The 24698-nt window shown below is 44.5% G+C and overlaps 28 non-coding genes across 28 annotated transcripts; all 28 read left to right on the forward strand.

Annotated features, from left to right (window-relative positions):
• Window positions 1–385: 385 nt before the first annotated feature.
• On the forward strand, window positions 386–456 carry trnag-ccc (transfer RNA glycine (anticodon CCC)). The gene has a single exon. It is a non-coding gene; the product is annotated as a tRNA-Gly (tRNA).
• A 517-nt stretch (window positions 457–973) lies between these two features.
• trnag-gcc (transfer RNA glycine (anticodon GCC)) lies at window positions 974–1044 on the forward strand. The gene has a single exon. It is a non-coding gene; the product is annotated as a tRNA-Gly (tRNA).
• A 501-nt stretch (window positions 1045–1545) lies between these two features.
• Window positions 1546–1616, forward strand: trnag-ccc (transfer RNA glycine (anticodon CCC)). Its single transcript has one exon. It is a non-coding gene; the product is annotated as a tRNA-Gly (tRNA).
• A 517-nt stretch (window positions 1617–2133) lies between these two features.
• On the forward strand, window positions 2134–2204 carry trnag-gcc (transfer RNA glycine (anticodon GCC)). The gene has a single exon. It is a non-coding gene; the product is annotated as a tRNA-Gly (tRNA).
• A 409-nt stretch (window positions 2205–2613) lies between these two features.
• Window positions 2614–2684, forward strand: trnag-gcc (transfer RNA glycine (anticodon GCC)). Its single transcript has one exon. It is a non-coding gene; the product is annotated as a tRNA-Gly (tRNA).
• A 517-nt stretch (window positions 2685–3201) lies between these two features.
• On the forward strand, window positions 3202–3272 carry trnag-gcc (transfer RNA glycine (anticodon GCC)). Its single transcript has one exon. It is a non-coding gene; the product is annotated as a tRNA-Gly (tRNA).
• Window positions 3273–3496: 224 nt separating this feature from the next.
• Window positions 3497–3567, forward strand: trnag-gcc (transfer RNA glycine (anticodon GCC)). The gene has a single exon. It is a non-coding gene; the product is annotated as a tRNA-Gly (tRNA).
• A 223-nt stretch (window positions 3568–3790) lies between these two features.
• On the forward strand, window positions 3791–3861 carry trnag-ccc (transfer RNA glycine (anticodon CCC)). The gene has a single exon. It is a non-coding gene; the product is annotated as a tRNA-Gly (tRNA).
• A 514-nt stretch (window positions 3862–4375) lies between these two features.
• trnag-gcc (transfer RNA glycine (anticodon GCC)) lies at window positions 4376–4446 on the forward strand. Its single transcript has one exon. It is a non-coding gene; the product is annotated as a tRNA-Gly (tRNA).
• Window positions 4447–4670: 224 nt separating this feature from the next.
• trnag-gcc (transfer RNA glycine (anticodon GCC)) lies at window positions 4671–4741 on the forward strand. Its single transcript has one exon. It is a non-coding gene; the product is annotated as a tRNA-Gly (tRNA).
• A 222-nt stretch (window positions 4742–4963) lies between these two features.
• On the forward strand, window positions 4964–5034 carry trnag-gcc (transfer RNA glycine (anticodon GCC)). The gene has a single exon. It is a non-coding gene; the product is annotated as a tRNA-Gly (tRNA).
• A 207-nt stretch (window positions 5035–5241) lies between these two features.
• Window positions 5242–5312, forward strand: trnag-ccc (transfer RNA glycine (anticodon CCC)). Its single transcript has one exon. It is a non-coding gene; the product is annotated as a tRNA-Gly (tRNA).
• A 746-nt stretch (window positions 5313–6058) lies between these two features.
• trnag-gcc (transfer RNA glycine (anticodon GCC)) lies at window positions 6059–6129 on the forward strand. The gene has a single exon. It is a non-coding gene; the product is annotated as a tRNA-Gly (tRNA).
• A 224-nt stretch (window positions 6130–6353) lies between these two features.
• On the forward strand, window positions 6354–6424 carry trnag-ccc (transfer RNA glycine (anticodon CCC)). Its single transcript has one exon. It is a non-coding gene; the product is annotated as a tRNA-Gly (tRNA).
• Window positions 6425–6939: 515 nt separating this feature from the next.
• On the forward strand, window positions 6940–7010 carry trnag-gcc (transfer RNA glycine (anticodon GCC)). Its single transcript has one exon. It is a non-coding gene; the product is annotated as a tRNA-Gly (tRNA).
• Window positions 7011–7419: 409 nt separating this feature from the next.
• trnag-gcc (transfer RNA glycine (anticodon GCC)) lies at window positions 7420–7490 on the forward strand. Its single transcript has one exon. It is a non-coding gene; the product is annotated as a tRNA-Gly (tRNA).
• Window positions 7491–8007: 517 nt separating this feature from the next.
• Window positions 8008–8078, forward strand: trnag-gcc (transfer RNA glycine (anticodon GCC)). Its single transcript has one exon. It is a non-coding gene; the product is annotated as a tRNA-Gly (tRNA).
• A 224-nt stretch (window positions 8079–8302) lies between these two features.
• Window positions 8303–8373, forward strand: trnag-ccc (transfer RNA glycine (anticodon CCC)). The gene has a single exon. It is a non-coding gene; the product is annotated as a tRNA-Gly (tRNA).
• A 517-nt stretch (window positions 8374–8890) lies between these two features.
• trnag-gcc (transfer RNA glycine (anticodon GCC)) lies at window positions 8891–8961 on the forward strand. Its single transcript has one exon. It is a non-coding gene; the product is annotated as a tRNA-Gly (tRNA).
• A 452-nt stretch (window positions 8962–9413) lies between these two features.
• Window positions 9414–9484, forward strand: trnag-gcc (transfer RNA glycine (anticodon GCC)). Its single transcript has one exon. It is a non-coding gene; the product is annotated as a tRNA-Gly (tRNA).
• Window positions 9485–9708: 224 nt separating this feature from the next.
• On the forward strand, window positions 9709–9779 carry trnag-gcc (transfer RNA glycine (anticodon GCC)). The gene has a single exon. It is a non-coding gene; the product is annotated as a tRNA-Gly (tRNA).
• A 208-nt stretch (window positions 9780–9987) lies between these two features.
• trnag-ccc (transfer RNA glycine (anticodon CCC)) lies at window positions 9988–10058 on the forward strand. The gene has a single exon. It is a non-coding gene; the product is annotated as a tRNA-Gly (tRNA).
• Window positions 10059–10280: 222 nt separating this feature from the next.
• On the forward strand, window positions 10281–10351 carry trnag-gcc (transfer RNA glycine (anticodon GCC)). Its single transcript has one exon. It is a non-coding gene; the product is annotated as a tRNA-Gly (tRNA).
• A 929-nt stretch (window positions 10352–11280) lies between these two features.
• Window positions 11281–11351, forward strand: trnag-ccc (transfer RNA glycine (anticodon CCC)). The gene has a single exon. It is a non-coding gene; the product is annotated as a tRNA-Gly (tRNA).
• Window positions 11352–11568: 217 nt separating this feature from the next.
• On the forward strand, window positions 11569–11639 carry trnag-ccc (transfer RNA glycine (anticodon CCC)). The gene has a single exon. It is a non-coding gene; the product is annotated as a tRNA-Gly (tRNA).
• Window positions 11640–11861: 222 nt separating this feature from the next.
• trnag-gcc (transfer RNA glycine (anticodon GCC)) lies at window positions 11862–11932 on the forward strand. Its single transcript has one exon. It is a non-coding gene; the product is annotated as a tRNA-Gly (tRNA).
• Window positions 11933–12154: 222 nt separating this feature from the next.
• trnag-gcc (transfer RNA glycine (anticodon GCC)) lies at window positions 12155–12225 on the forward strand. The gene has a single exon. It is a non-coding gene; the product is annotated as a tRNA-Gly (tRNA).
• Window positions 12226–12447: 222 nt separating this feature from the next.
• trnag-gcc (transfer RNA glycine (anticodon GCC)) lies at window positions 12448–12518 on the forward strand. The gene has a single exon. It is a non-coding gene; the product is annotated as a tRNA-Gly (tRNA).
• The last annotated feature ends 12180 nt before the right edge of the window (window positions 12519–24698 follow it).

Consider the following 24698-nt stretch of genomic DNA (forward strand, 5'->3'; position numbering starts at 1 on the left):
AAGATCAGATAGCCTATACTAGGCTATTTCAAAATAAGACGTAAGTGTGCCAACAGCAGTTGGCCCGCCATCTACTGGCTAAAAAAAATTTGGCCCGCGGCCAAAGTTTCTTGCCGACCCCTGTTGTACGTAATCCATGTACAAAGCATGTATAGTGAGTTTGGCAGCTAGGGCTTTCAGGAGAGCCCGTTCAAGCAAGCATTGGTGGTTCAGTGGTAGAATTCTCGCCTGCCACGCGGGAGACCCGGAATGGCTCTGAATGGATTTGTGGGACTTGATTTCATCAAACTTAACATTTCAAAACATTTTTTGTACGTAATCCATGCACAAGGCATGTATGGTGAGTTTGGCAGCTAGGGCTTTTTTGGTGAGCCGATTCACGCAAGCATTGGTGGTTCAGTGGTAGAATTCTCGCCTCCCACGCGGGAGACCCGGGTCCGATTCCCGGCCAATGCAAGTGTGGCTTGTCCATAATCTAATATTGTAAGAATGTTCTACGAGGCAGTTATATGGGATGGAGTGTGGTCAGCTGCTTTGCTCTGCTTTTTTCGTTTTGATTTGTGGGACTTGATTTCATCAAACTCAACATTTCAAAATTTATCTAGTACTTAATCCATGTACAAGGCATGTATAGTGAGTTTGGCAGCTAGGGGTTTTTTGGTGAGCCGATTCAAGCAAGCATTGGTGTTTCAGTGGTAGATTTCTCGCCAGCCACACGGGAGACCCTGGTCCGATTCCCGGCCAATGCAAGTGTGGCTTGTCCATTATGCTACTCTTGTATGAATGCTCTACGAGGCAGTTATATTTGATGGAGTGTGGTCAGCTGCTTTGCTCTGATCTTTTCGTTTGGATTTGTGGGACTTGATTTTATAAAAACTTAACATTTCAAAACTTTTTTTGTACGTAATCCATGCACAAGGCATGTATAGTGAGTTTGGCAGCTAGGGCTTTTTTGGTGAGCCGATTAAAGCAAGCATTGGTGGTTCAGTGGTAGAATTCTCGCCTGCCACGCGAGAGACCCGGGTCCGATTCCCCGCCAATGCAAGTGTGGCTTGTACATTATGCTACTATTGTATGAATGCTCTACGAGGCAGTTATATGGGATGGAGTGTGGTCAGTTACTTTGCTCGGATTTTTTCGTTTTGATTTGTGGGAATTGATTTCATCAAACTCAACATTTCAAAACTTATCTTGTACGTAATCCATGTACAAAGCATGTATAGTGAGTTTGGCAGCTAGGGCTTTCAGGAGAGCCCGTTCAAGCAAGCATTGGTGGTTCAGTGGTAGACTTCTCGCCTGCCACGCGGGAGACCCGGGTCTGATTCCCGGCCAATGCAATGTGGCTTGTCCATAATCTAATGTTGTAAGAATGCTCTACGAGGCAGTTATATGGGATGGAGTGTGTTCTGATTATTTCGTTTTGATTTGTGGGACTTGATTTCATCAAACTTAACATTTCAAAACTTTTTTTGTACGTAATCCATGCACAAGGCATGTATAGTGAGTTTGGCAGCTAGGGCTTTTTTGGTGTGCCGATTCAAGCAAGCATTGGTGGTTCAGTGGTAGAATTCTCGCCTCCCACGCGGGAGACCCGGGTCCGATTCCCGGCCAATGCAAGTGTGGCTTGTCCATAATCTAATATTGTAAGAATGCTCTACGAGGCAGTTATATGGAATGGAGTGTGGTCAGCTGCTTTGCTCTGCTTTTTTCGTTTTGATTTGTGGGACTTGATTTCATCAAACTCAACATTTCAAAACTTATCTTGTACTTAATCCATGTACAAGGCATGTATAGTGAGTTTGGCAGCTAGGGGTTTTTTGGTGAGCCGATTCAAGCAAGCATTGGTGGTTCAGTGGTAGATTTCTTGCCTGCCACGCGGGAGACCTGGGTCCGATTCCCGGCCAATGCAAGTGTGGCTTGTCCATTATGCTACTATTGTAAGAATGCTCTACGAGGCAGTTATATTTGATGGAGTGTGGTCAGCTGCTTTGCTCTGATCTTTTCGTTTGGATTTGTGGGACTTGATTTTATAAAAACTTAACATTTCAAAACTTTTTTTGTACGTAATCCATGCACAAGGCATGTATAGTGAGTTTGGCAGCTAGGGCTTTTTTGGTGAGCCGAGTCAAGCAAGCATTGGTGGTTCAGTGGTAGAATTCTCGCCTGCCACGCGGGAGACCCGGGTCAGATTCCCGGCCAATGCAAGTGTGGGTTGTCCATTATGCTACTATTGTAAGAATGCTCTACGAAGCAGTTATGTGTGATGGAGTGTGGTCAGCTGCTTGGCTCTGATTTTTTTGTTTTGATTTGTGGGACTTGATTTCATCAAACTCAACATTTCAAAACTTATCTTGTACTTAATCCATGTACAAAGCATGTATAGCGAGTTTGGCAGCTAGGGCTTTCAGAAGAGCCCATCGAAGCAAGCATTGGTGGTTCAGTGGTAGAATTCTCGCCTGCCACGCGGGAGACCCGGAATGGCTCTGAATGGATTTGTGGGACTTGATTTCATCAAACTTAACATTTCAAAACTTTTTTTGTACGTAATCCATGCACAAGGCATGTATGGTGAGTTTGGCAGCTAGGGCTTTTTTGGTGAGCCGATTCAAGCAAGCATTGGTGGTTCAGTGGTAGAATTCTCGCCTGCCACGCGGGAGACCCGGGTCCGATTCCCGGCCAATGCAAGTGTGGCTTGTCCATAATCTAATATTGTAAGAATGTTCTACGAGGCAGTTATATGGGATGGAGTGTGGTCTGCTGCTTTGCTCTGCTTTTTTCGTTTTGATTTGTGGGACTTAATTTCATCAAACTCAACATTTCAATACTTATCTTGTACTTAATCCATGTACAAGGCATGTATAGTGAGTTTGGCAGCTAGGGGTTTTTTGGTCAGTCGATTCAAGCAAGCATTGGTGGTTCAGTGGTAGAATTCTCGCCTGCCACCCGGGAGACCCGCGTCCGATTCCCGGCCAATGCAAGTGTGGCTTGTCCATTATGCTACTCTTGTATGAATGCTCTACGAGGCAGTTATATTTGATGGAGTGTGGTCAGCTGCTTTGCTCTGATCTTTTCGTTTGGATTTGTGGGACTTGATTTTATAAAAATTTTACATTTCAAAACTTTTTTTGTACGTAATCCATGCACAAGGCATGTATAGTGAATTTGGCAGATAGGGCTATTTTGGTGAGCCGATTCAAGCAAGCATTGGTGGTTCAGTGGTAGAATTCTCGCCTGCCACGCGGGAGATCCGGGTCCGATTCCCGGCCAATGCAAGTGTGGCTTGTCCATTATGCTACTCTTGTATGAATGCTCTACGAGGCAGTTATATTTGATGGAGTGTGGTCAGCTGCTTTGCTCTGATCTTTTCGTTTGGATTTGTGGGACTTGATTTTATAAAAACTTAACATTTCAAAACTTTTTTTGTACGTAATCCATGCACAAGGCATGTATAGTGAGTTTGGCAGCTAGGGCTTTTTTGGTGAGCCGATTAAAGCAAGCATTGGTGGTTCAGTGGTAGAATTCTCGCCTGCCACGCGAGAGACCCGGGTCCGATTCCCCGCCAATGCAAGTGTGGCTTGTACATTATGCTACTATTGTATGAATGCTCTACGAGGCAGTTATATGGGATGGAGTGTGGTCAGTTACTTTGCTCGGATTTTTTCGTTTTGATTTGTGGGAATTGATTTCATCAAACTCAACATTTCAAAACTTTTTTTGTACGTAATCCATGCACAAGGCATGTATAGTGAGTTTGGCAGCTAGGGCTTTTTTGGTGAGCCGATTCAAGCAAGCATTGGTGGTTCAGTGGTAGAATTCTCGCCTCCCACGCGGGAGACCCGGGTCCGATTCCCGGCCAATGCAAGTGTGGCCTGTCCATAATCTAATATTGTAAGAATGCTCTACGAGGCAGTTATATGGAATGGAGTGTGGTCAGCTGCTTTGCTCTGCTTTTTTCGTTTTGATTTGTGGGACTTGATTTCATCAAACTCAACATTTCAAAACTTATCTTGTACTTAATCCATGTACAAGGCATGTATAGTGAGTTTGGCAGCTAGGGGTTTTTTGGTGAGCCGATTCAAGCAAGCATTGGTGGTTCAGTGGTAGATTTCTTGCCTGCCACGCGGGAGACCTGGGTCCGATTCCCGGCCAATGCAAGTGTGGCTTGTCCATTATGCTACTCTTGTATGAATGCTCTAGGCAGTTATATTTGATGGAGTGTGGTCAGCTGCTTTGCTCTGATCTTTTCGTTTGGATTTGTGGGACTTGATTTTATAAAAACTTAACATTTCAAAACTTTTTTTGTACGTAATCCATGCACAAGGCATGTATAGTGAGTTTGGCAGCTAGGGCTTTTTTGGTGAGCCGAGTCAAGCAAGCATTGGTGGTTCAGTGGTAGAATTCTCGCCTGCCACGCGGGAGACCCGGGTCAGATTCCCGGCCAATGCAAGTGTGGCTTGTCCATTATGCTACTATTGTAAGAATGCTCTACGAAGCAGTTATGTGTGATGGAGTGTGGTCAGCTGCTTTGCTCTGATCTTTTCGTTTGGATTTGTGGGACTTGATTTTATAAAAACTTAACATTTCAAAACTTTTTTTGTACGTAATCCATGCACAAGGCATGTATAGTGAGTTTGGCAGCTAGGGCTTTTTTGGTGAGCCGATTAAAGCAAGCATTGGTGGTTCAGTGGTAGAATTCTCGCCTGCCACGCGAGAGACCCGGGTCCGATTCCCCGCCAATGCAAGTGTGGCTTGTACATTATGCTACTATTGTATGAATGCTCTACGAGGCAGTTATATGGGATGGAGTGTGGTCAGTTACTTTGCTCGGATTTTTTCGTTTTGATTTGTGGGAATTGATTTCATCAAACTCAACATTTCAAAACTTATCTTGTACGTAATCCATGTACAAAGCATGTATAGTGAGTTTGGCAGCTAGGGCTTTCAGGAGAGCCCGTTCAAGCAAGCATTGGTGGTTCAGTGGTAGAATTCTCGCCTGCCACGCGGGAGACCTGGGTCTGATTCCCGGCCAATGCAATGTGGCTTGTCCATAATCTAATGTTGTAAGAATGCTCTACGAGGCAGTTATATGGGATGGAGTGTGTTCTGATTATTTCGTTTTGATTTGTGGGAATTGATTTCATCAAACTCAACATTTCAAAACTTATCTTGTACGTAATCCATGTACAAAGCATGTATAGTGAGTTTGGCAGCTAGGGCTTTCAGGAGAGCCCGTTCAAGCAAGCATTGGTGGTTCAGTGGTAGAATTCTCGCCTCCCACGCGGGAGACCCGGGTCCGATTCCCGGCCAATGCAAGTGTGGCTTGTCCATAATCTAATATTGTAAGAATGCTCTACGAGGCAGTTATATGGAATGGAGTGTGGTCAGCTGCTTTGCTCTGATCTTTTCGTTTGGATTTGTGGGACTTGATTTTATAAAAACTTAACATTTCAAAACTTTTTTTGTACGTAATCCATGCACAAGGCATGTATAGTGAGTTTGGCAGCTAGGGCTTTTTTGGTGAGCCGAGTCAAGCAAGCATTGGTGGTTCAGTGGTAGAATTCTCGCCTGCCACGCGGGAGACCCGAGTCAGATTCCCGGCCAATGCAAGTGTGGCTTGTCCATTATGCTACTATTGTAAGAATGCTCTACGAAGCAGTTATGTGTGATGGAGTGTGGTCAGCTGCTTGGCTCTGATCTTTTCGTTTGGATATGTGGGACTTGATTTCATCAAACTCAACATTTCAAAACTTATCTTGTACTTAATCCATGTACAAGGCATGTATAGTGAGTTTGGCAGCTAGGGGTTTTTTGGTGAGCCGATTCAAGCAAGCAATGCAAGTGTGGCTTGTCCATAATCTAATATTGTAAGAATGCTCTACGAGGCAGTTATATGGGATGGAGTGTGGTCAGCTGCTTTGCTCTGATTTTTTCGTTTTGATTTGTGGGACTTGATTTCATCAAACTCAACATTTCAAAACTTATCTTGTACTTAATCCATGTACAAAGCATGTATAGTGAGTTTGGCAGCTAGGGGTTTTAGAAGAGCCGATTCAAGCAAGCATTGGTGGTTCAGTGGTAGATTTCTTGCCTGCCACGCGGGAGACCCGGGTCCGATTCCCGGCCAATGCAAGTGTGGCTTGTCCATTATGCTTCTATTGTAAGAATGCTTTACGAGGCAGTTATATTTGATGGAGTGTGGTCAGCTGCTTTGCTCTGATCTTTTCGTTTGGATTTGTGGGACTTGATTTTATAAAAACGTAACATTTCAAAACTTATCTTGTACTTAATCCATGTACAAGGCATGTATAGTGAGTTTGGCAGCTAGGGGTTTTTTGGTGAGCCGATTCAAGCAAGCATTGGTGGTTCAGTGGTAGAATTCTCGCCTCCCACGCGGGAGACCCGGGTCCGATTCCCGGCCAATGCAAGTGTGGCTTGTCCATAATCTAATATTGTAAGAATGCTCTACGAGGCAGTTATATGGGATGGCGTGTGGTCAGCTGCTTTGCTCTGCTTTTTTCGTTTTGATTTGTGGGACTTGATTTCATCAAACTCAACATTTCAAAATTTATCTAGTACTTAATCCATGTACAAGGCATGTATAGTGAGTTTGGCAGCTAGGGGTTTTTTGGTGAGCCGATTCAAGCAAGCATTGGTGTTTCAGTGGTAGATTTCTCGCCTGCCACGCGGGAGACCTGGGTCCGATTCCCGGCCAATGCAAGTGTGGCTTGTCCATTATGCTACTATTGTAAGAATGCTCTACGAAGCAGTTATGTGTGATGGAGTGTGGTCAGCTGCTTGGCTCTGATTTTTTTGTTTTGATTTGTGGGACTTGATTTCATCAAACTCAACATTTCAAAACTTATCTTGTATTTAATCCATGTACAAAGCATGTATAGCGAGTTTGGCAGCTAGGGCTTTCAGAAGAGCCCATCGAAGCAAGCATTGGTGGTTCAGTGGTAGAATTCTCGCTTGCCACGCGGGAGACCCGGGTCCGATTCCCGGCCAATGCAAGTGTGGCTTGTCTATTATGCTACTCTTGTATGAATGCTCTACGAGGCAGTTATATGGGATGGAGTGTGGTCAGTTGCTTTCCTCAGATTTTTTCCTTTTGATTTGTGGGAATTGATTTCATCAAACTCAACATTTCAAAACTTATCTTGTACGTAATCCATGTACAAAGCATGTATAGTGAGTTTGGCAGCTAGGGCTTTCAGGAGAGCCCGTTCAAGCAAGCATTGGTGGTTCAGTGGTAGAATTCTCGCCTGCCACGCGGGAGACCCGGAATGGCTCTGAATGGATTTGTGGGACTTGATTTCATCAAACTTAACATTTCAAAACTTTTTTTGTACGTAATCCATGCACAAGGCATGTATGGTGAGTTTGGCAGCTAGGGCTTTTTTGGTGAGCCGATTCAAGCAAGCATTGGTGGTTCAGTGGTAGAATTCTCGCCTGCCACGCGGGAGACCCGGGTCCGATTCCCGGCCAATGCAAGTGTGGCTTGTCCATAATCTAATATTGTAAGAATGTTCTACGAGGCAGTTATATGGGATGGAGTGTGGTCTGCTGCTTTGCTCTGCTTTTTTCGTTTTGATTTGTGGGACTTAATTTCATCAAACTCAACATTTCAAAACTTATCTTGTACTTAATCCATGTACAAGGCATGTATAGTGAGTTTGGCAGCTAGGGGTTTTTTGGTGAGCCGATTCAAGCAAGCATTGGTGGTTCAGTGGTAGATTTCTCGCCTGCCACCCGGGAGACCCGGGTCCGATTCCCGGCCAATGCAAGTGTGGCTTGTCCATTATGCTACTATTGTAAGAATGCTCTACGAGGCAGTTATATTTGATGGAGTGTGGTCAGCTGCTTTGCTCTGATCTTTTCGTTTGGATTTGTGGGACTTGATTTTATAAAAATTTTACATTTCAAAACTTTTTTTGTACGTAATCCATGCACAAGGCATGTATAGTGAGTTTGGCAGATAGGGCTATTTTGGTGAGCCGATTCAAGCACGCATTGGTGGTTCAGTGGTAGAATTCTCGCCTGCCACGCGGGAGATCCGGGTCCGATTCCCGGCCAATGCAAGTGTGGCTTGTCCATTATGCTACTCTTGTATGAATGCTCTACGAGGCAGTTATATTTGATGGAGTGTGGTCAGCTGCTTTGCTCTGATCTTTTCGTTTGGATTTGTGGGACTTGATTTTATAAAAACTTAACATTTCAAAACTTTTTTTGTACGTAATCCATGCACAAGGCATGTATAGTGAGTTTGGCAGCTAGGGCTTTTTTGGTGAGCCGATTCAAGCAAGCATTGGTGGTTCAGTGGTAGAATTCTCGCCTCCCACGCGGGAGACCCGGGTCCGATTCCCGGCCAATGCAAGTGTGGCTTGTCCATAATCTAATATTGTAAGAATGCTCTACGAGGCAGTTATATGGAATGGAGTGTGGTCAGCTGCTTTGCTCTACTTTTTTCGTTTTGATTTGTGGGACTTGATTTCATCAAACTCAACATTTCAAAACTTATCTTGTACTTAATCCATGTACAAGGCATGTATAGTGAGTTTGGCAGCTAGGGGTTTTTTGGTGAGCCGATTCAAGCAAGCATTGGTGGTTCAGTGGTAGATTTCTTGCCTGCCACGCGGGAGACCTGGGTCCGATTCTCGGCCAATGCAAGTGTGGCTTGTCCATTATGCTACTATTGTAAGAATGCTCTACGAGGCAGTTATATTTGATGGAGTGTGGTCAGCTGCTTTGCTCTGATCTTTTCGTTTGGATTTGTGGGACTTGATTTTATAAAAACTTAACATTTCAAAACTTTTTTTGTATGTAATCCATGCACAAGGCATGTATAGTGAGTTTGGCAGCTAGGGCTTTTTTGGTGAGCCGAGTCAAGCAAGCATTGGTGGTTCAGTGGTAGAATTCTCGCCTGCCACGCGGGAGACCCGGGTCAGATTCCCGGCCAATGCAAGTGTGGCTTGTCCATTATGCTACTATTGTAAGAATGCTCTACGAAGCAGTTATGTGTGATGGAGTGTGGTCAGCTGCTTGGCTCTGATCTTTTCGTTTGGATATGTGGGACTTGATTTCATCAAACTCAACATTTCAAAACTTATCTTGTACTTAATCCATGTACAAGGCATGTATAGTGAGTTTGGCAGCTAGGGGTTTTTTGGTGAGCCGATTCAAGCAAGCAATGCAAGTGTGGCTTGTCCATAATCTAATATTGTAAGAATGCTCTACGAGGCAGTTATATGGGATGGAGTGTGGTCAGCTGCTTTGCTCTGATTTTTTCGTTTTGATTTGTGGGACTTGATTTCATCAAACTCAACATTTCAAAACTTATCTTGTACTTAATCCATGTACAAAGCATGTATAGTGAGTTTGGCAGCTAGGGGTTTTAGAAGAGCCGATTCAAGCAAGCATTGGTGGTTCAGTGGTAGATTTCTTGCCTGCCACGCAGGAGACCCGGGTCCGATTCCCGGCCAATGCAAGTGTGGCTTGTCCATTATGCTTCTATTGTAAGAATGCTTTACGAGGCAGTTATATTTGATGGAGTGTGGTCAGCTGCTTTGCTCTGATCTTTTCGTTTGGATTTGTGGGACTTGATTTTATAAAAACGTAACATTTCAAAACTTATCTTGTACTTAATCCATGTACAAGGCATGTATAGTGAGTTTGGCAGCTAGGGGTTTTTTGGTGAGCCGACTCAAGCAAGCATTGGTGGTTCAGTGGTAGAATTCTCGCCTGCCACGCGGGAGACCCGGATCCGATTCCCGGCCAATGCAATGTGGCTTGTCCATAATCTAATATTGTAAGAATGCTCTACGAGGCAGTTATATGGGATGGAGTGTGTTCTGAATATTTCGTTTTGATTTGTGGGACTTGATTTCATCAAACTTAACATTTCAAAACTTTTTTTGTACGTAATCCATGCACAAGGCATGTATAGTGAGTTTGGCAGCTAGGGCTTTTTTGGTGAGCCGATTCAAGCAAGCATTGGTGGTTCAGTGGTAGAATTCTCGCCTCCCACGCGGGAGAGCCGGGTCCGATTCCCGGCCAATGCAAGTGTGGCTTGTCCATAATCTAATATTGTAAGAATGCTCTACGAGGCAGTTATATGGAATGGAGTGTGGTCAGCTGCTTTGCTCTGCTTTTTTCGTTTTGATTTGTGGGACTTGATTTCATCAAACTCAACATTTCAAAAATTATCTTGTACTTAATCCATGTACAAGGCATGTATAGTGAGTTTGGCAGATAGGGCTATTTTGGTGAGCCGATTCAAGCAAGTATTGGTGGTTCAGTGGTAGAATTCTCGCCTGCCACGCGTGAGACCCGGGTCCGATTCCCGGCCAATGCAAGTGTGGCTTGTCCATTATGCTACTATTGTAAGAATGCTCTACAAAGCAGTTATATGTGATGGAGTGTGGTCAGCTGCTTGGCTCTGATTTTTTTGTTTTGATTTGTGGGACTTGATTTAATCAAACTCAACATTTCAAAACTTATTTTGTACTTAATCCATGTACAAGGCATGTATAGTGAGTTTGGCAGCTAGGGCTTTTTTGGTGAGCCGATTAAAGCAAGCATTGGTGGTTCAGTGGTAGAATTCTCGCCTGAGACAGATAATTAAAAAATATATCGATATTCATTCATTAGTTAGCACGTTAAAAGACCAAACTTGTCTGAGAGTGAAAAGCCGGTCTGAACTGTAATCAATGAAACGCATTAGCAGCGATAAATAACATTACCATTTGAAATCTAACAACTGGCGATATGGCTATATCTTTATCCAGTAGTTGTAGAATGTAAAAGAAACAACAACAATATCTTACCTGAAATGAATGAAGAATCGATGGCAATCTGCTGTCTCCGCTGGAGTTCACCTAGAAAAAACTTTTTGGAGATTTCCGCCAAACAGAACTGCGCAACAGCGCCAAAATGCGTAGCGGCCAAAAGTATATTGCATCCGTAGTGGTTTAGCACTACCATTGGAAATGAATGGGAAAGCGTTTAGGGCCGTTTAGCTGAATTATTCTCGGTGCCCGCGCGGGAGACCCGGGTCCGATTCCCGGCCAATGCAATGTGGCTTGTCCATTATGCTACTATTGTAAGAATGCTCTACGAAGCAGTTATATGGGATGGAGTGTTTTCTGATTATTTCGTTTTGATTTGTGGGACTTGATTTCATCAAACTTAACATTTCAAAACTTTTTTTGTACGTAATCCATGCACAAGGCATGTATAGTGAGTTTGGCAGCTAGGGCTTTTTTGGTGAGCCGATTCAAGCAAGCATTGGTGGTTCAGTGGTAGAATTCTCGCCTCCCACGCGGGAGACCCGGGTCCGATTCCCGGCCAATGCAAGTGTGGCTTGTCCATAATCTAATATTGTAAGAATGCTCTACGAGGCAGTTATATGGGATGGAGTGTGGTCAGCTGCTTTGCTCTGATTTTTTTGATTTGTGGGACTTGATTTCATCAAACTCAACATTTCAAAACTTATCTTGTACTTAATCCATTTACAAGGCATGTATAGTGAGTTTGGCAGCTAGGGGTTTTTTGGTGAGCGTATTCAAGCAAGCATTGGTGGTTCAGTGGTAGAATTCTCGCCTCCCACGCGGGAGACCCGGGTCCGATTCCCGGCCAATGCAAGTGTGGCTTGTCCATAATCTAATATTGTAAGAATGCTCTACGAAGCAGTTATATGTGATGGAGTGTGGTCAGCTGCTTTGCTCTGATCTTTTTGTTTGGATTTGTGGGACTTGATTTTATAAAAACTTAACATTTCAAAACTTTTTTTGTACGTAATCCATGCACAAGGCATGTATAGTGAGTTTGGCAGCTAGGGCTTTCAGAAGAGCCCATTGAAGCAAGCATTGGTGGTTCAGTGGTAGAATTCTCGCTTGCCACGCGGGAGACCTGGGTCCGATTCCCGGCCAATGCAAGTGTGGCTTGTCCATTATGCTACTATTGTAAGAATGCTCTACGAAGCAGTTATATGTGATGGAGTGTGGTCAGCTGCTTGGCTCTGATCTTTTCGTTTTGATTTGTGGGACTTGATTTCATCAAACTCAACATTTCAAAACTTATCTTGTACTTAATCCATGTACAAAGCATGTATAGCGAGTTTGGCAGCTAGGGCTTTCAGAAGAGCCCATTGAAGCAAGCATTGGTGGTTCAGTGGTAGAATTCTCGCCTGCCACGCGGGAGACCCGGGTCTGATTCCCGGCCAATGCAAGTGTGGCTTGTCCATTATGCTACTATTGTAAGAATGCTCTACGAAGCAGTTATATGTGATGGAGTGTGGTCAGCTGCTTGGCTCTGATCTTTTCGTTTTGATTTGTGGGACTTGATTTCATCAAACTCAACATTTCAAAACTTATCTTGTACTTAATCCATGTACAAAGCATGTATAGCGAGTTTGGCAGCTAGGGCTTTCAGAAGAGCCCATTGAAGCAAGCATTGGTGGTTCAGTGGTAGAATTCTCGCTTGCCACGCGGGAGACCTGGGTCCGATTCCCGGCCAATGCAAGTGTGGCTTGTCCATTATGCTACTATTGTAAGAATGCTCTACGAAGCAGTTATATGGGATGGAGTGTGGTCAGCTGCTTGGCTCTGATCTTTTCATTTGGATTTGTGGGACTTGATTTTATAAAACTCAACATTTCAAAACTTTTTTGGTACGTAATCCATGCAAAAGGCATGTATAGTGAGTTTGGCAGCTAGGGCTTTTTTGATGATCAAGCAAGCATTGGTGGTTCAGTGGTAGAATTCTCGCCTCCCACGCGGGAGACCCGTGTCTGATTCCCGGCCAATGTAAGTGTGGCTTGTCCATAATCTAATATTGTAAGAATGCTCTACGAGGCAGTTATATGGGATGGAGTGTGTTCTGATTATTTCGTTTTGATTTGTGGGACTTGATTTCATCAAACTTAACATTTCAAAAATCTGTTTTAAGGTAGTTTAGGCAGTAAATATTTGTTATACTGCTAAATCCGTAAACAAATACAAACCATGCACTTATCCTAATGATCAATTATATTGCAATAGGGTATAGGTATCTTTAATATAGAAACTATTTGAATGTGAATAATTGAAAGAACATGTTAATCATGTTTAAGCCATTTTATTTTTTGAGACATTCCTATTATATTTGTATAACTATGTACATAACACCCATAAATATGAAATATAACCAATAAACACAAATAAATAACACATTTCTATTTGTTATGGTACAATAATATACATATGTATGGCCTTATTATATAAAACTGAAAAAGTAATTACTACAGTACAATACTAACCAAAATATATACTAATCAATTAGATAAAAAATAACTACTTATAGATTAAACAAAAACAAGATTAATTTAATCTAAAGTTGTGGAGAATACAGAAAAAAACAATAACAAATATTTTAAATTGAATAATTATGTACGGAGTTTAACAGTAACAGTCATTACCATATAGTTTTTACAAATCTGAGATAAAATAATGCAAATCACACTAAAATACAATACAATACTTTTGGCATTTAAATGAACAAATGGAAAGTGCAACAATATGTGTATACATATAACCTTGTGCAAGGAATGTCTTTGGCAAAAAAAACATGCCCATACCTCAATAGCAGAGTGTCATTTTTTATTTTCCTCAATCCACCTCTGCTTCTCAGCCTCATAGAATGGAGACTGCTGAAAGTCTCTCCATGCCATTTCTGCACTCATTCCCTGGGCCTTATAAAGAGAAAACACTTTAGAAGGACAGTAAATGTATTTGCCTGCCACTCCAGGGAAACCAGTGTGAACATGAGGACTGTTGGGTCCTTGTTTCAGTGGAAGGTGGCAGAATCTGCACAGACGACCAGTAGGATGCTCCACTACTGACTTCCTCTTGCTTCTCTCCTCAATCACCCTCTTCATTTCTGCCCCTCTCTGCTTAGAGGCCTCCAGTTCACACTGAAAAAAAGGAGTCTCTTCAAAGTCCTCAAAAGGCATTCTGGGGTTGGTCAGGCCCTCTGCTGAATATGAGTCAAATACTTTTTTGGAGCAGTACAAGTATTTAACATCACCACCTTGATAAAAGAAATGTATTGAGGTGCCATCACCCATGTATCGAGACTTAGGCTGACCACAGGCTAAGCAGCATCTAGTCTGCTTTTTTTGTGCCGTATGTTGTTGTTGCTGCTGCTGCTGAACTGCCTGCTGTTCTCTACAATGTCTTTCACCATCTTCTCAAGTGCAGCCTGGTCCAGAGAGACAGCCTCAGGAACACTCTTTGCGGGTGGATTGACTGGGACAGATGGCAGTACTGTCACTGGGACACTGATGGTTTCACTGCCTGAGTGAAGACGCTGCCATAACTGCTGAGTCTCCAGGAGCTTTTCGGGGCTGGTGTTGAGAGAAGCATTAGTGTTCTTTTTTTAGCAAGGTGTTTTATGTACCTGCTTATATGCTGCTTTGTGGTTGAGTGCAGAAGGCTGTTGGGGTCAGTGCAGGCACTCAGTACCATAGCAGCATATTCAGCATCCACCTTTGTAAGGAGGTCCTTGCTCCCGTGATGTTTAGCCAGCAAACCATCTATGGCATTTCTCATTGGATCTGTCCATCTGTTATGGTCCAACACAAAAACTCGACCACCCGTCTTAATGGGTCCAGTACGAGCAACACAGGGAGAAGCAGCTATAGGCAGTGGTGATGTGCTTGGCAGTTCTGAAAGATATTCACAAAATTATAAAATTTTGTATTTGTGTTCTGTGTGCTTAGATGAGGCAGAAATATTACATACATTGATGCCTGTATGAATAATATAATAACCTGCATCTAAAAGAAACTCCTCAGATGTTTGTTCCTTCACTGTCACAGCACTCTGAGTGGAAAACCCATGAAACACGACAGTCTGTGGGGTGTCCTCTGGTTCTGCAGCAAGAGGGGTCTGAGCAGAAGAAGAATCCTCTAAGCATTCCTGAAATTGAGCAAAATGAGTGTAATATGCAAGTAAGTTTTTTTATATCAAAAGTCTGCTATCAAAAATGTTTAAAGGCTTACCTGAGATGGAAATGAGAGCTCAAAGCCAGAGGAAGACTCTTCTTGCATCTCCACATCTCCTAGGTCTGTCTTCCTGCTTTTGTGTTTGTCAAAATCAAGAGGCACAGGTCGACATCCTGGCTCCACATATTGTAGGCCAAACCTCTCTCCTGTGTCACTGCTGGAGATGTGCAAGGCTGGATATTTGGGCTGTCCTGTCACTCTTATAGATGCCCTGTTTAACTCAATCATCAAAACAGGGTCAAACACTCCAGGTAAGACAATCCCAGGCTGCTTTAGGTCCACCAGCCGTTGATAATTCCAGCGTGCCACACCAGTCATACCCTGTGCCTGGAAGAGCTCAGGAGAGACGCGATTGCCTGTTACCCACTGAGCCTGGTGGAAGTGAAACCCCTCCTGCTGTGAAGTGCCTCTAACCGGGATCCAGATGGGCACAGCAGCTCCTTCACCTTTGACATGATTCAGTTGTAAGGTTCCACCATGTCTGTAGAGAATTCCTTCTTCCACCTCAGGGTGTAACGATAGAACACGCTGGAAGCAGATGCAGGAAATATAACACAGGTTTATTCAAAGATGTAGACAAACACAAGGACGTAAGCAAATACAATGTCCGGATGATGGTAATGGTGCTCGAAGGACTACGGTGGTACAGCAGGTGATGGTGGTTGTGAAGGTCGTTGGTGGTGCAGGTCTGAAGTGGAGTAAAACCCAGGAACAGAGACCGGAACATCCAACACGAAGACGACACGATACAATCCACATACGCAGTACAAACAATCCAGAGAGACACGGAGGCCAAACAAAGAGTGAGGATCTGACGAGGAACAGAGAGCAGAGTGAGCTTATATGGAGAGTCTGTAATGATGAGCAGCTGGAGTGAGACAATCAACACAGGTGAAGGGAATCGGGATAACGAGCACATGACATCACAGGTGAGTAAACACCATACACAAGACACAGAGAGAGCAGTGTATTTACCCACCGTGACAGTACCCCCTCCCCTAGGACGTCACCTGACGTTCCTAGCCTGCTCTACCTGTTGATGGTAATCATCAATAAGGGAGTGATCCAGTATGTCCCGAGCAGGTACCCAACTTCTCTCCTCCGGACCGTAACCTTCCCAGTCCACCAAGTACTGAAATTCGCGTCCCCTCCGCCTAGAGTCCAGAATACGATTCACCGAATAGGTGGGTTCCCCTGCTACGAGACGAGGCGGGGGGGGGACCGGGACTGGCGGGTTAAGTCGTGAACGAAAAACTGGTTTAATTTTAGAGATGTGAAACGCAGGATGAATTCTCCTGTACGCAGGAGGGAGGTTAAGGCGAACTGTTACCGGGTTAATAATCTTGGCAACAGCAAACGGGTCAATAAATTTGGGAGCAAGTTTGTTCGAGACGGAACGCATCGGAATGTTCTGAGTAGAAAGTCACACTTTATGACCGACGACGTATACGGGAGGCTTAGACCGGTGGCGATCGGCTTTAGCCTTGGTGCGCGCCCCCACCCGGAGTAGAGCTTCACGAGCTCTAGTCCAGGTGCGGTGACACCTCTGGACATAGGCGTGAGCGGAGGGAACCGCAATCTCGGATTCCAGACTGGGAAATTAGGTGGCTGGTAACCTAGACTACATTCAAACGGAGATAGGCCCGTAGATGACACTGGCAACGAATTGTGTGCATACTCCACCATAGAGAGATGTTGGCTCCAGGATGAAGGATTCTTGGAGGCCAAACATTGTAACACTCTTTCCACATCTTGGTTGGCTCGCTCAGTCTGACCATTGCTCTGGGGATGAAACCCGGAGGACAGACTAACAGTCGCTCCTAACAACTTACAAAATTCTCTCCAAAATTTGGACACAAATTGGGGACCCCTGTCGGAGACCACGTCTGTCAGAAGGCCATGTAACCGGAAGACGTGGTCTACGACAGTGACCGCTGTCTCCTTGGCTGATGGTAATTTGGGCAAGGGGATGAAATGAGTCGCCTTCGAGAATCGGTCCACTACGGTTAAAATCACCGTATTACCCTGGGAGGGTGGGAGGGCGGTAATAAAATCTAGCGCAATGTGGGACCAGGGTCTCGAAGGGACTGGCAGCGGTAAAAGTAACCCGTCAGGAGGGCGATTCGAAGTCTTACCAGTGGCACACACCGAGCAAGCCAAAACAAAATCGTGAATGTCATGAGCCATACCTGGCCACCAGAATCGTTGTTTGACTAAAAACTTAGTGCGACTCACCCCTGGATGACAAGCTACCTTGGAACAATGACCCCACTGGATTACGTTGGACCGTAACTTCTCCGGCACAAATAAGCGGTTCGGTGGGCAACGAGACGGGGGCGTTACCCCTTCTAAGGCTGTCAAAACCTTCGATTCGACCTCCCATGTGAGCGCGGAGATGAATAGAGTCTCCGGTAAAATACGCTCGGGAGTAGAAGTGCGATCGGAACGCTCAAAAAGTCGAGACAAAGCATCGGGTTTGATGTTTTTGGAACCCGGACGGTATGAAAGAGTAAAATCGAAACGTCCGAAAAATAAAGCCCACCGAGCCTGCCTGGAGTTAAGTCTTTTGGCAGTTTTAATGTATTTGAGGTTCTTGTGGTCGGTCCAAACGATAAAAGGTACACCCGAACCTTCTAACCAGTGACGCCATTCCTCCAAAGCCAGTTTGACTGCCAATAACTCTCTGTTACCAATGTCATAATTACTTTCCGCCGGGGATAACCGATGAGACAAAAACGCGCAAGGGTGAACCTTTCCGTCTGAGGGTGTGCGCTGGGAAAGCACTGCTCCTACCCCCACCTCTGATGCATCGACCTCCACTACGAACTGACGTGTGCGATCAGGGGACACGAGAATGGGAGCTGAAACGAAGCAGCTCTTGATTTTGGCAAACGCAGCCTCGGCTGCGTCTGACCACCTGAACGCAGTACTAGGGGAGGTCAAGGCAGTCAGAGGACCGGCTAGTTGGCTGAAATTGCGAATGAAACGCCTATAAAAATTGGCGAACCCCAGAAATCTCTGCAGGGTCTTGCGAGAATCTGGGGATGGCCAATTCACCACAGCCTTAACCTTATCAGGATCCATGCGGACACCCTCAGTCGAAATGATGTGCCCTAAAAAAGAAAAAGACTGTGCATGAAAAACGCATTTTTCCGCCTTGACAAAAAGCCCATTCTCTAGCAACCGCAGAAGCACTCGTCGTACGTGTTGCACATGTTCCTGGAGAGACGACGAAAAAAATCAATATGTCATCCAGGTAGACATATATGAACTGATCTATCATGTCTCGCAACACGTCATTAACGAGTGCTTGGAAGACCGCTGGCGAGTTCGTCAATCCGAAAGGCACGCCCCCGCTGGAGAAGAGGAAGGACGAATGAACCCCGTTGCTAGAGAATCAGAAATATATTTCTCCATGGCCTTCATCTCAGGAACAGATAAAGAGTATAACTTGCCTTTAGGCGGAAAAGTACCGGGAAGTAACTCTATAGCACAGTCATAGGGACGGTGAGGAGGTAGAGAATCAGCCCGCGACTTACTGAACACCTCCTTCAGGTCATGGTACTCTGCGGGCACGTTAGATAAATCCACTGCTTCCCCCTGAAACACAGACTCAGAAACAGTTAGACACGCAGACAAAAGACAAGACTTGTGACACCCCTCACTCCAGCTGATAACAGTCCCAAGACGCCAGTCGATCTTCGGATTATGTTGGTGAAGCCAGGTGTGTCCAAGAACAATGGGTGAGAGAGGGGAGTCTGTGACGTAGAAGGAAATGTTCTCGTGGTGATTGCCCGATGTGATGAGGGAGACAGGTTCCGTGATGTGGGTGATGGTAGGAAGCTTGTGTCCATTAAGTGCGAACGGGGCAATCTGGTGAGTAAGCTGTGTGAGTGGTATCTGAAGCTTACGTGCAGTGGCGTGATCGATGAAACTCCCCTCAGCTCCCGAATCCAAAAGTGCATGACAGTCGTGAGAATGAGACCACCGTAGTTTCACCGGGAGGAGCGTAGATGTCGATGAGGTCTTCATGGAGGAGATCCCGCCCGATAGTAGCCTCAGATTTACTATCGGGCTTGGTCTTTTACCGGGCACTGATGGATCTGGTGCCCGGCTTTACCGCAGTATAAGCACAATCCAAGGGACCTCCGCCGGAGCTTCTCCTCCCGGGAAAGCCGAGCTCGACCCACCTGCATGGGCTCGAGATCGACGGAGGGGCTGACCGCACCGCTCTGGCTGGTCTGGAGATGATCCAGTCTTACGGGTAACGGCGTGGTAGCTCTCCGGCGTGCTGCTTGGCTGAGTCGGGCGTCGACCCTGATGGCCAGGTCGATGAGAGCATTCAGGGACGTGGGTAAGTCCACCACATGGATCTCTTGCTGGATGCGGTCAGCCAGCCCATGCAGGAAATGGTCCCACTGCGCTTCTTCGTTCCACCTACACTCCGCCGCCAGGGTGCGAAACTCGATCGCGTAGTCAGAGACGGTCTTATCCTCCTGACGGAGCTCTGAGAGGCGTCTCGCGGCTTCCTTCCCGGCGACGGAGCGATCAAAAACCCTCTTCATCTCATCAGATAAGGCGGAGAACGAAGAACAGCAGTCGTCACGGTTCTCCCACACCGCCGTCCCCCAGAGGGCATCCTTCCCAGTCAGGAGAGAGAGCACGAACGCCACCTTGGTTTGCTCGCTGGAAAAAGTTCTGGGTTGTAAAGCAAAATGGAGAGAGCAGTGAGACAAAAATGTGCGGCAAAAACTCGGCTCACCCGCGTATTTGTCCGGAATGGGAAGTCTGGGCTCCGACTGAGAGGCGCCCTCTGGTGAAGAAGATGTAGCTGGGGGTGTGGGAGGCGCAGTGGGAGGTAGTTGTTGTTGTTGTTGTAGGGTCAGCTCGGACACCTTCGTCACCATTACTTGGACTGCTCGACCCATCTCCTCTATAACTTTATCCTGACGGTCCATCCTCTGAACCGCCCGCTGGAGAAACTCCTCGAGAGGAGATGGGGAGTGATTTCCCGCTGCTTCCATTTCTGGTCAGATCCTTCTGTAACGATAGAACACGCTGGAAGCAGATGCAGGAAATATAACACAGGTTTATTCAAAGATGTAGACAAACACAAGGACGTAAGCAAATACAATGTCCGGATGATGGTAATGGTGCTCGAAGGACTACGGTGGTACAGCAGGTGATGGTGGTTGTGAAGGTTGTTGGTGGTGCAGGTCTGAAGTGGAGTAAAACCCAGGAACAGAGACCGGAACATCCAACACGAAGACGACACGATACAATCCACATACGCAGTACAAACAATCCAGAGAGACACGGAGGCCAAACAAAGAGTGAGGATCTGACGAGGAACAGAGAGCAGAGTGAGCTTATATGGAGAGTCTGTAATGATGAGCAGCTGGAGTGAGACAATCAACACAGGTGAAGGGAATCGGGATAACGAGCACATGACATCACAGGTGAGTAAACACCATACACAAGACACAGAGAGAGCAGTGTATTTACCCACCGTGACACAGGGTCACTCAGGCAGCCTCTAAGGATGTGGACACGCTGAATCCACCACAATTTTAGCATCGATGGTTTAAAAAGGAAGATGTTGTTGGGATCCTTTGCAAGATAGAAATGGTGAAGTACTTCTTCCACTCTTTGGACCAGCTCTCTTGGATGTGGCACTTTTGTTCTGCAGTGCCCTCTGATGTGCTGTTTGGTGGGATTACAAGGCTCAATACCACAGAATCTGTATGCGATCTTCAGTTTCTCCAGGTCACTCTGATCTACTACAGAGAAGGCAGAGGAGAGGAATTGGCAAAAGGAGCTATACAGAGGATGATGCTCCGAAACACACTCCCTTGTAAAGCGCCGCATACAGTGAAACAAGTCCAGTTTAACCACCATGTCCTCATTGTACTTCTGGCAAGCGCCATGCAAATTCTTGAGGTTCCCTGATGTAACCTCTGCCACAATAGCTTCAGTGGTCTTCCAAGCTTCCCACTGCTGGTGCTCATACGGTCCTGGGTCCATCACTCTAAAAGCGGAACAGCAGTCCCTAAATACATAAAAGGAAAAGAAATATTAATTTTAATGTATTCATTATCTTTGTTTACACTACTTGATGAGATGTGATTATTCTTACCTGTCCACCCACTGGTACTTGGCCTTGGGTATACCAGCAGCACTGTAGCGATTGGCCAGCCCACAGTACATTGATCACTCTCAGACTGCAGCATCACCCAGGACAGGATCATCCAGTTCTCGTTCATCACAGCATAGGATGACATTGTGCCTGATGAGAGAGTTACTTTTCTAGCAACTTTCCGTGTGTGATCTGACCTGAACACCTGTCCAAAAAGGCCTTGCAGGAGCTGAGTGAGAGCTTCCTCTTGTCGCTGATATTCCTGAAGCAAGCACTCCACCAGATAATGCGCAGACACAGACACCCCATGCCACCCATCAGTGTCTTCGTAACCCCCAAACGGTGCAGGTGTGTCATCCTTCCTCAATGCCCCAGTGATGGTTTTCTGACCATACTTCCCTGCTTCAGCATCCCTGACGTTCTGTACACTGAGAAGGTAAGCAAGGTGGGCTCTTTCATATTTTAGGTGAAGCGCCTCAGACAACTGGTTGGCCATGTCATTAGGAGATTTTCCAGAGCGCCTCAGTTCATCCATCACCGTTTTACAGATTGCCTTCTTATGGGTGAGGAAGGCTGGCAAGATGTTTCTGAATCGCTGAGGTAGCATGTCTGAGGTTTATCAGCGAACCAGTATTTTTTGCATGCCTTACAGCACAGACGTAATGATGTAAGCAAGGATGTAATATTGCCCACTAGTGCCAAGGATCACTCTGGGTCTTCCCACACCAGAGGACACAACATGAGGATTTGGACAGCTGTAGAGACAGGGCAGAATGTAGTTGTTTCTAAGCCTTTCCATTAAACTGTGCTCTGGTTTCCAAATGAAAAAGGGATGAAGCTGAAAGTATGTTGGTGACGGAAGGCCCATGTTTGTCTCTATAAGCTCGGGCTGAGGTGGATAACGCCACAAGGAGACCATATTCATGAGGTGTCTTACTGGGTGTGATCCTGGCCAGAGCCCCATGGACTCCATCTCTGTTTTCATCCAAATTCTTTGATGAAGAGAGCAGTTCCAGCGGCTAATATCTTGCAAGTAGCTGGTAACAGGTGCTACTATATGTGCAGATGGCATTGATGCAGGAGCTTTAGGTGCTGATTGTGCGGGAGGTGGTACAGAGCCATCAGTCTGTAAAGAAGACCCACACACAGGAGCAGGTGGACTGGGAGAACTAGAGATTGCATGTGATGTCGGTGAAGCCTGTGGCAGAACTGCACAGAACACAAAGCAAAGGAAATTATTATGTATAGTTATACACTGACGGTGTCAGTAAATGTTAATCTTTTTGTCTCAACAAGGCTGTCTTTATTTGATCACAAATACAGTAAAAACAGTAGTATTGTGAAATATTATTACAATTTAAAATAACTATTTTCTATTTGCATATGTTTTAAAATGTTATTCATTTCTGTGATCAAAGCTGAATTTATCACCATTCCTCCAGTCTTCAGTATCACATGATCCTTCAAAAATCATAATAATATGATGATTTGATGATCAAGAAACATTTCTTCTTATCAATGTTAAAATCAGTTGTGCTGCTTCATATTTTTGTGCAAATGGTGAGATACATTATTTTTTTCATAGGATTCTTTGATGAATAGAATGTCAGAAGATCCTTTGTAACATTACAAATGAACAAATGTGTAATATGCATGAAAGCTCAAATAAGAACAACAAACCGTTCTCAAACTGATACATGTGGCTGCTAAGGGTGTTGCTAAGGACACAGTGATATGTAGAACTGTTGGGTGAAGCGTTCTTAACCGTGTTTTATCGTGAATAATGCTCACCTATTAACCAATCAGAATCAAGGATTGGAACTGTTTCATAAATATATATACATAACATAGTGAATGCACATGTGTGTTTAGCTGTCTTTACTTTTTTTTCAAGTAGCTGTGAACAGGGGTTTTGGTCCGTGCAGACGGCATTGGTGCAGGTTTTGATTGTGCTGCGGAGGCTGGTATAGAGCCTTCGCCATGTGAAGAAGGCCTACACACAGGAGCTGATGTTGGTAGAGGCTGCGGCAGACCTGCATGGAACAGCACAGGGAGGAAATTAAAAACATATTATAACACTGAATTTACATGATTTGTATTTGAATGTCTTGACTACATTGAATGAATGTAAACATTATTTATTCCATTTATTCTAGTAATTCAAATAATAATAATAATAATGAACTAATAATGTTCAAATGTCTGTAAATAAACAATCCACTTTAAACAACAAATAAATGCACTTTAAATAGCATGCATACAATTCATGAAGTGCACTCACCCTTACCGCTGGTATGTTCAAACCTTAGCAGAAGTTAGAACAAAAGAACATGCTTTTTTAGAACAGGCAAGAACACTGCCAAAATAACAAATGAGAAAATTCAGAAATGGAGGACAAGTCTGTAACAGAATAAGCCTCCAAAACTGATGTGGAAAGTAACCTGTTGTAGATAAGACTGTGGATCCCGTTGCTGCAGATGATGCTAAAAGGAAGCATTATAATTTAAATAGTTTCACTCCAGTATTTTACATGAATATGTATAACACACATGACATGATTCTTGATTTACTTACTCAGCTGTGTGAGATATTTTGTTGGAGAAAGACTTAGCATCATCTTCTCTAGTTCTTTATCCTTAATCCAACAGTATTGTTGTCCTCTACCAAAACTGGCACTGGATCTGGCCTTTGAGACAGATACTGTTTAAGATCTTCAATTTCCTTAAAGCTTCTTGAGTATTCAAGAAAGGAAACAAGGCTATCCTTGCAAGGACCCTCTGGGTTGAACTGCCCAGCCTGTTCTTCTTCTTCAACTTTATTGGACAGGTACAAAGCATAGCCGACATCATTCTCTAATAACCACCTGAATGACTTGCCCTTGTACTTGCCGAACTTAAGAATATACTCTCCCAACACCTCTTGTTTGTCAGAGACATCCCCTCCTCTATATAACACAACAGAATGGGCATTCATCTTGACCAGATCTTCTCTTTGAGGTGTAGACTTGTCCTGCAGTGAAGGGTTGTCTTTAATTCTTTTTGCTTCTTCTGATGGGTCCTGCCGTAAATGGCCTGAAGGGCCTTTCCTGAAGGACACTTTGACTCTCCCAGGAAAAAAGACAGTTTTCTTCATGCTAATGACCTGAAATTATGACCACATTAAAATGCTTAATAAAAATAACACAATAAGTATATAGTATTTCACAATAAATAAATAAAATTCTTACTAAACTTTTTTATTTCTTTTTTTTACATACTTCTATTCAGCAACGATACATAAAATTTATCAAAAGGAACAGACATAAGAGATTTAAGTCCTACTTTATATTAGGTGGCCTTAACTACTATGTACTTACATTGAAATTAATAATTTGTCAAATTAATAATTACGTTTATAATTACACTGTTGACACCTTGACCCACCCTTAAACCTTACCATACCACTAAACCTGTCCCTAATCTTCTCCACCTTAATAGCAGAAAAAGTGTTTTGCAATACAGTATGAACACAATAAGGACATTG

This window comes from Paramisgurnus dabryanus, chromosome 9 (assembly GCF_030506205.2).
Source record: "Paramisgurnus dabryanus chromosome 9, PD_genome_1.1, whole genome shotgun sequence".
Lineage (NCBI taxonomy): Eukaryota > Metazoa > Chordata > Actinopteri > Cypriniformes > Cobitidae > Paramisgurnus > Paramisgurnus dabryanus.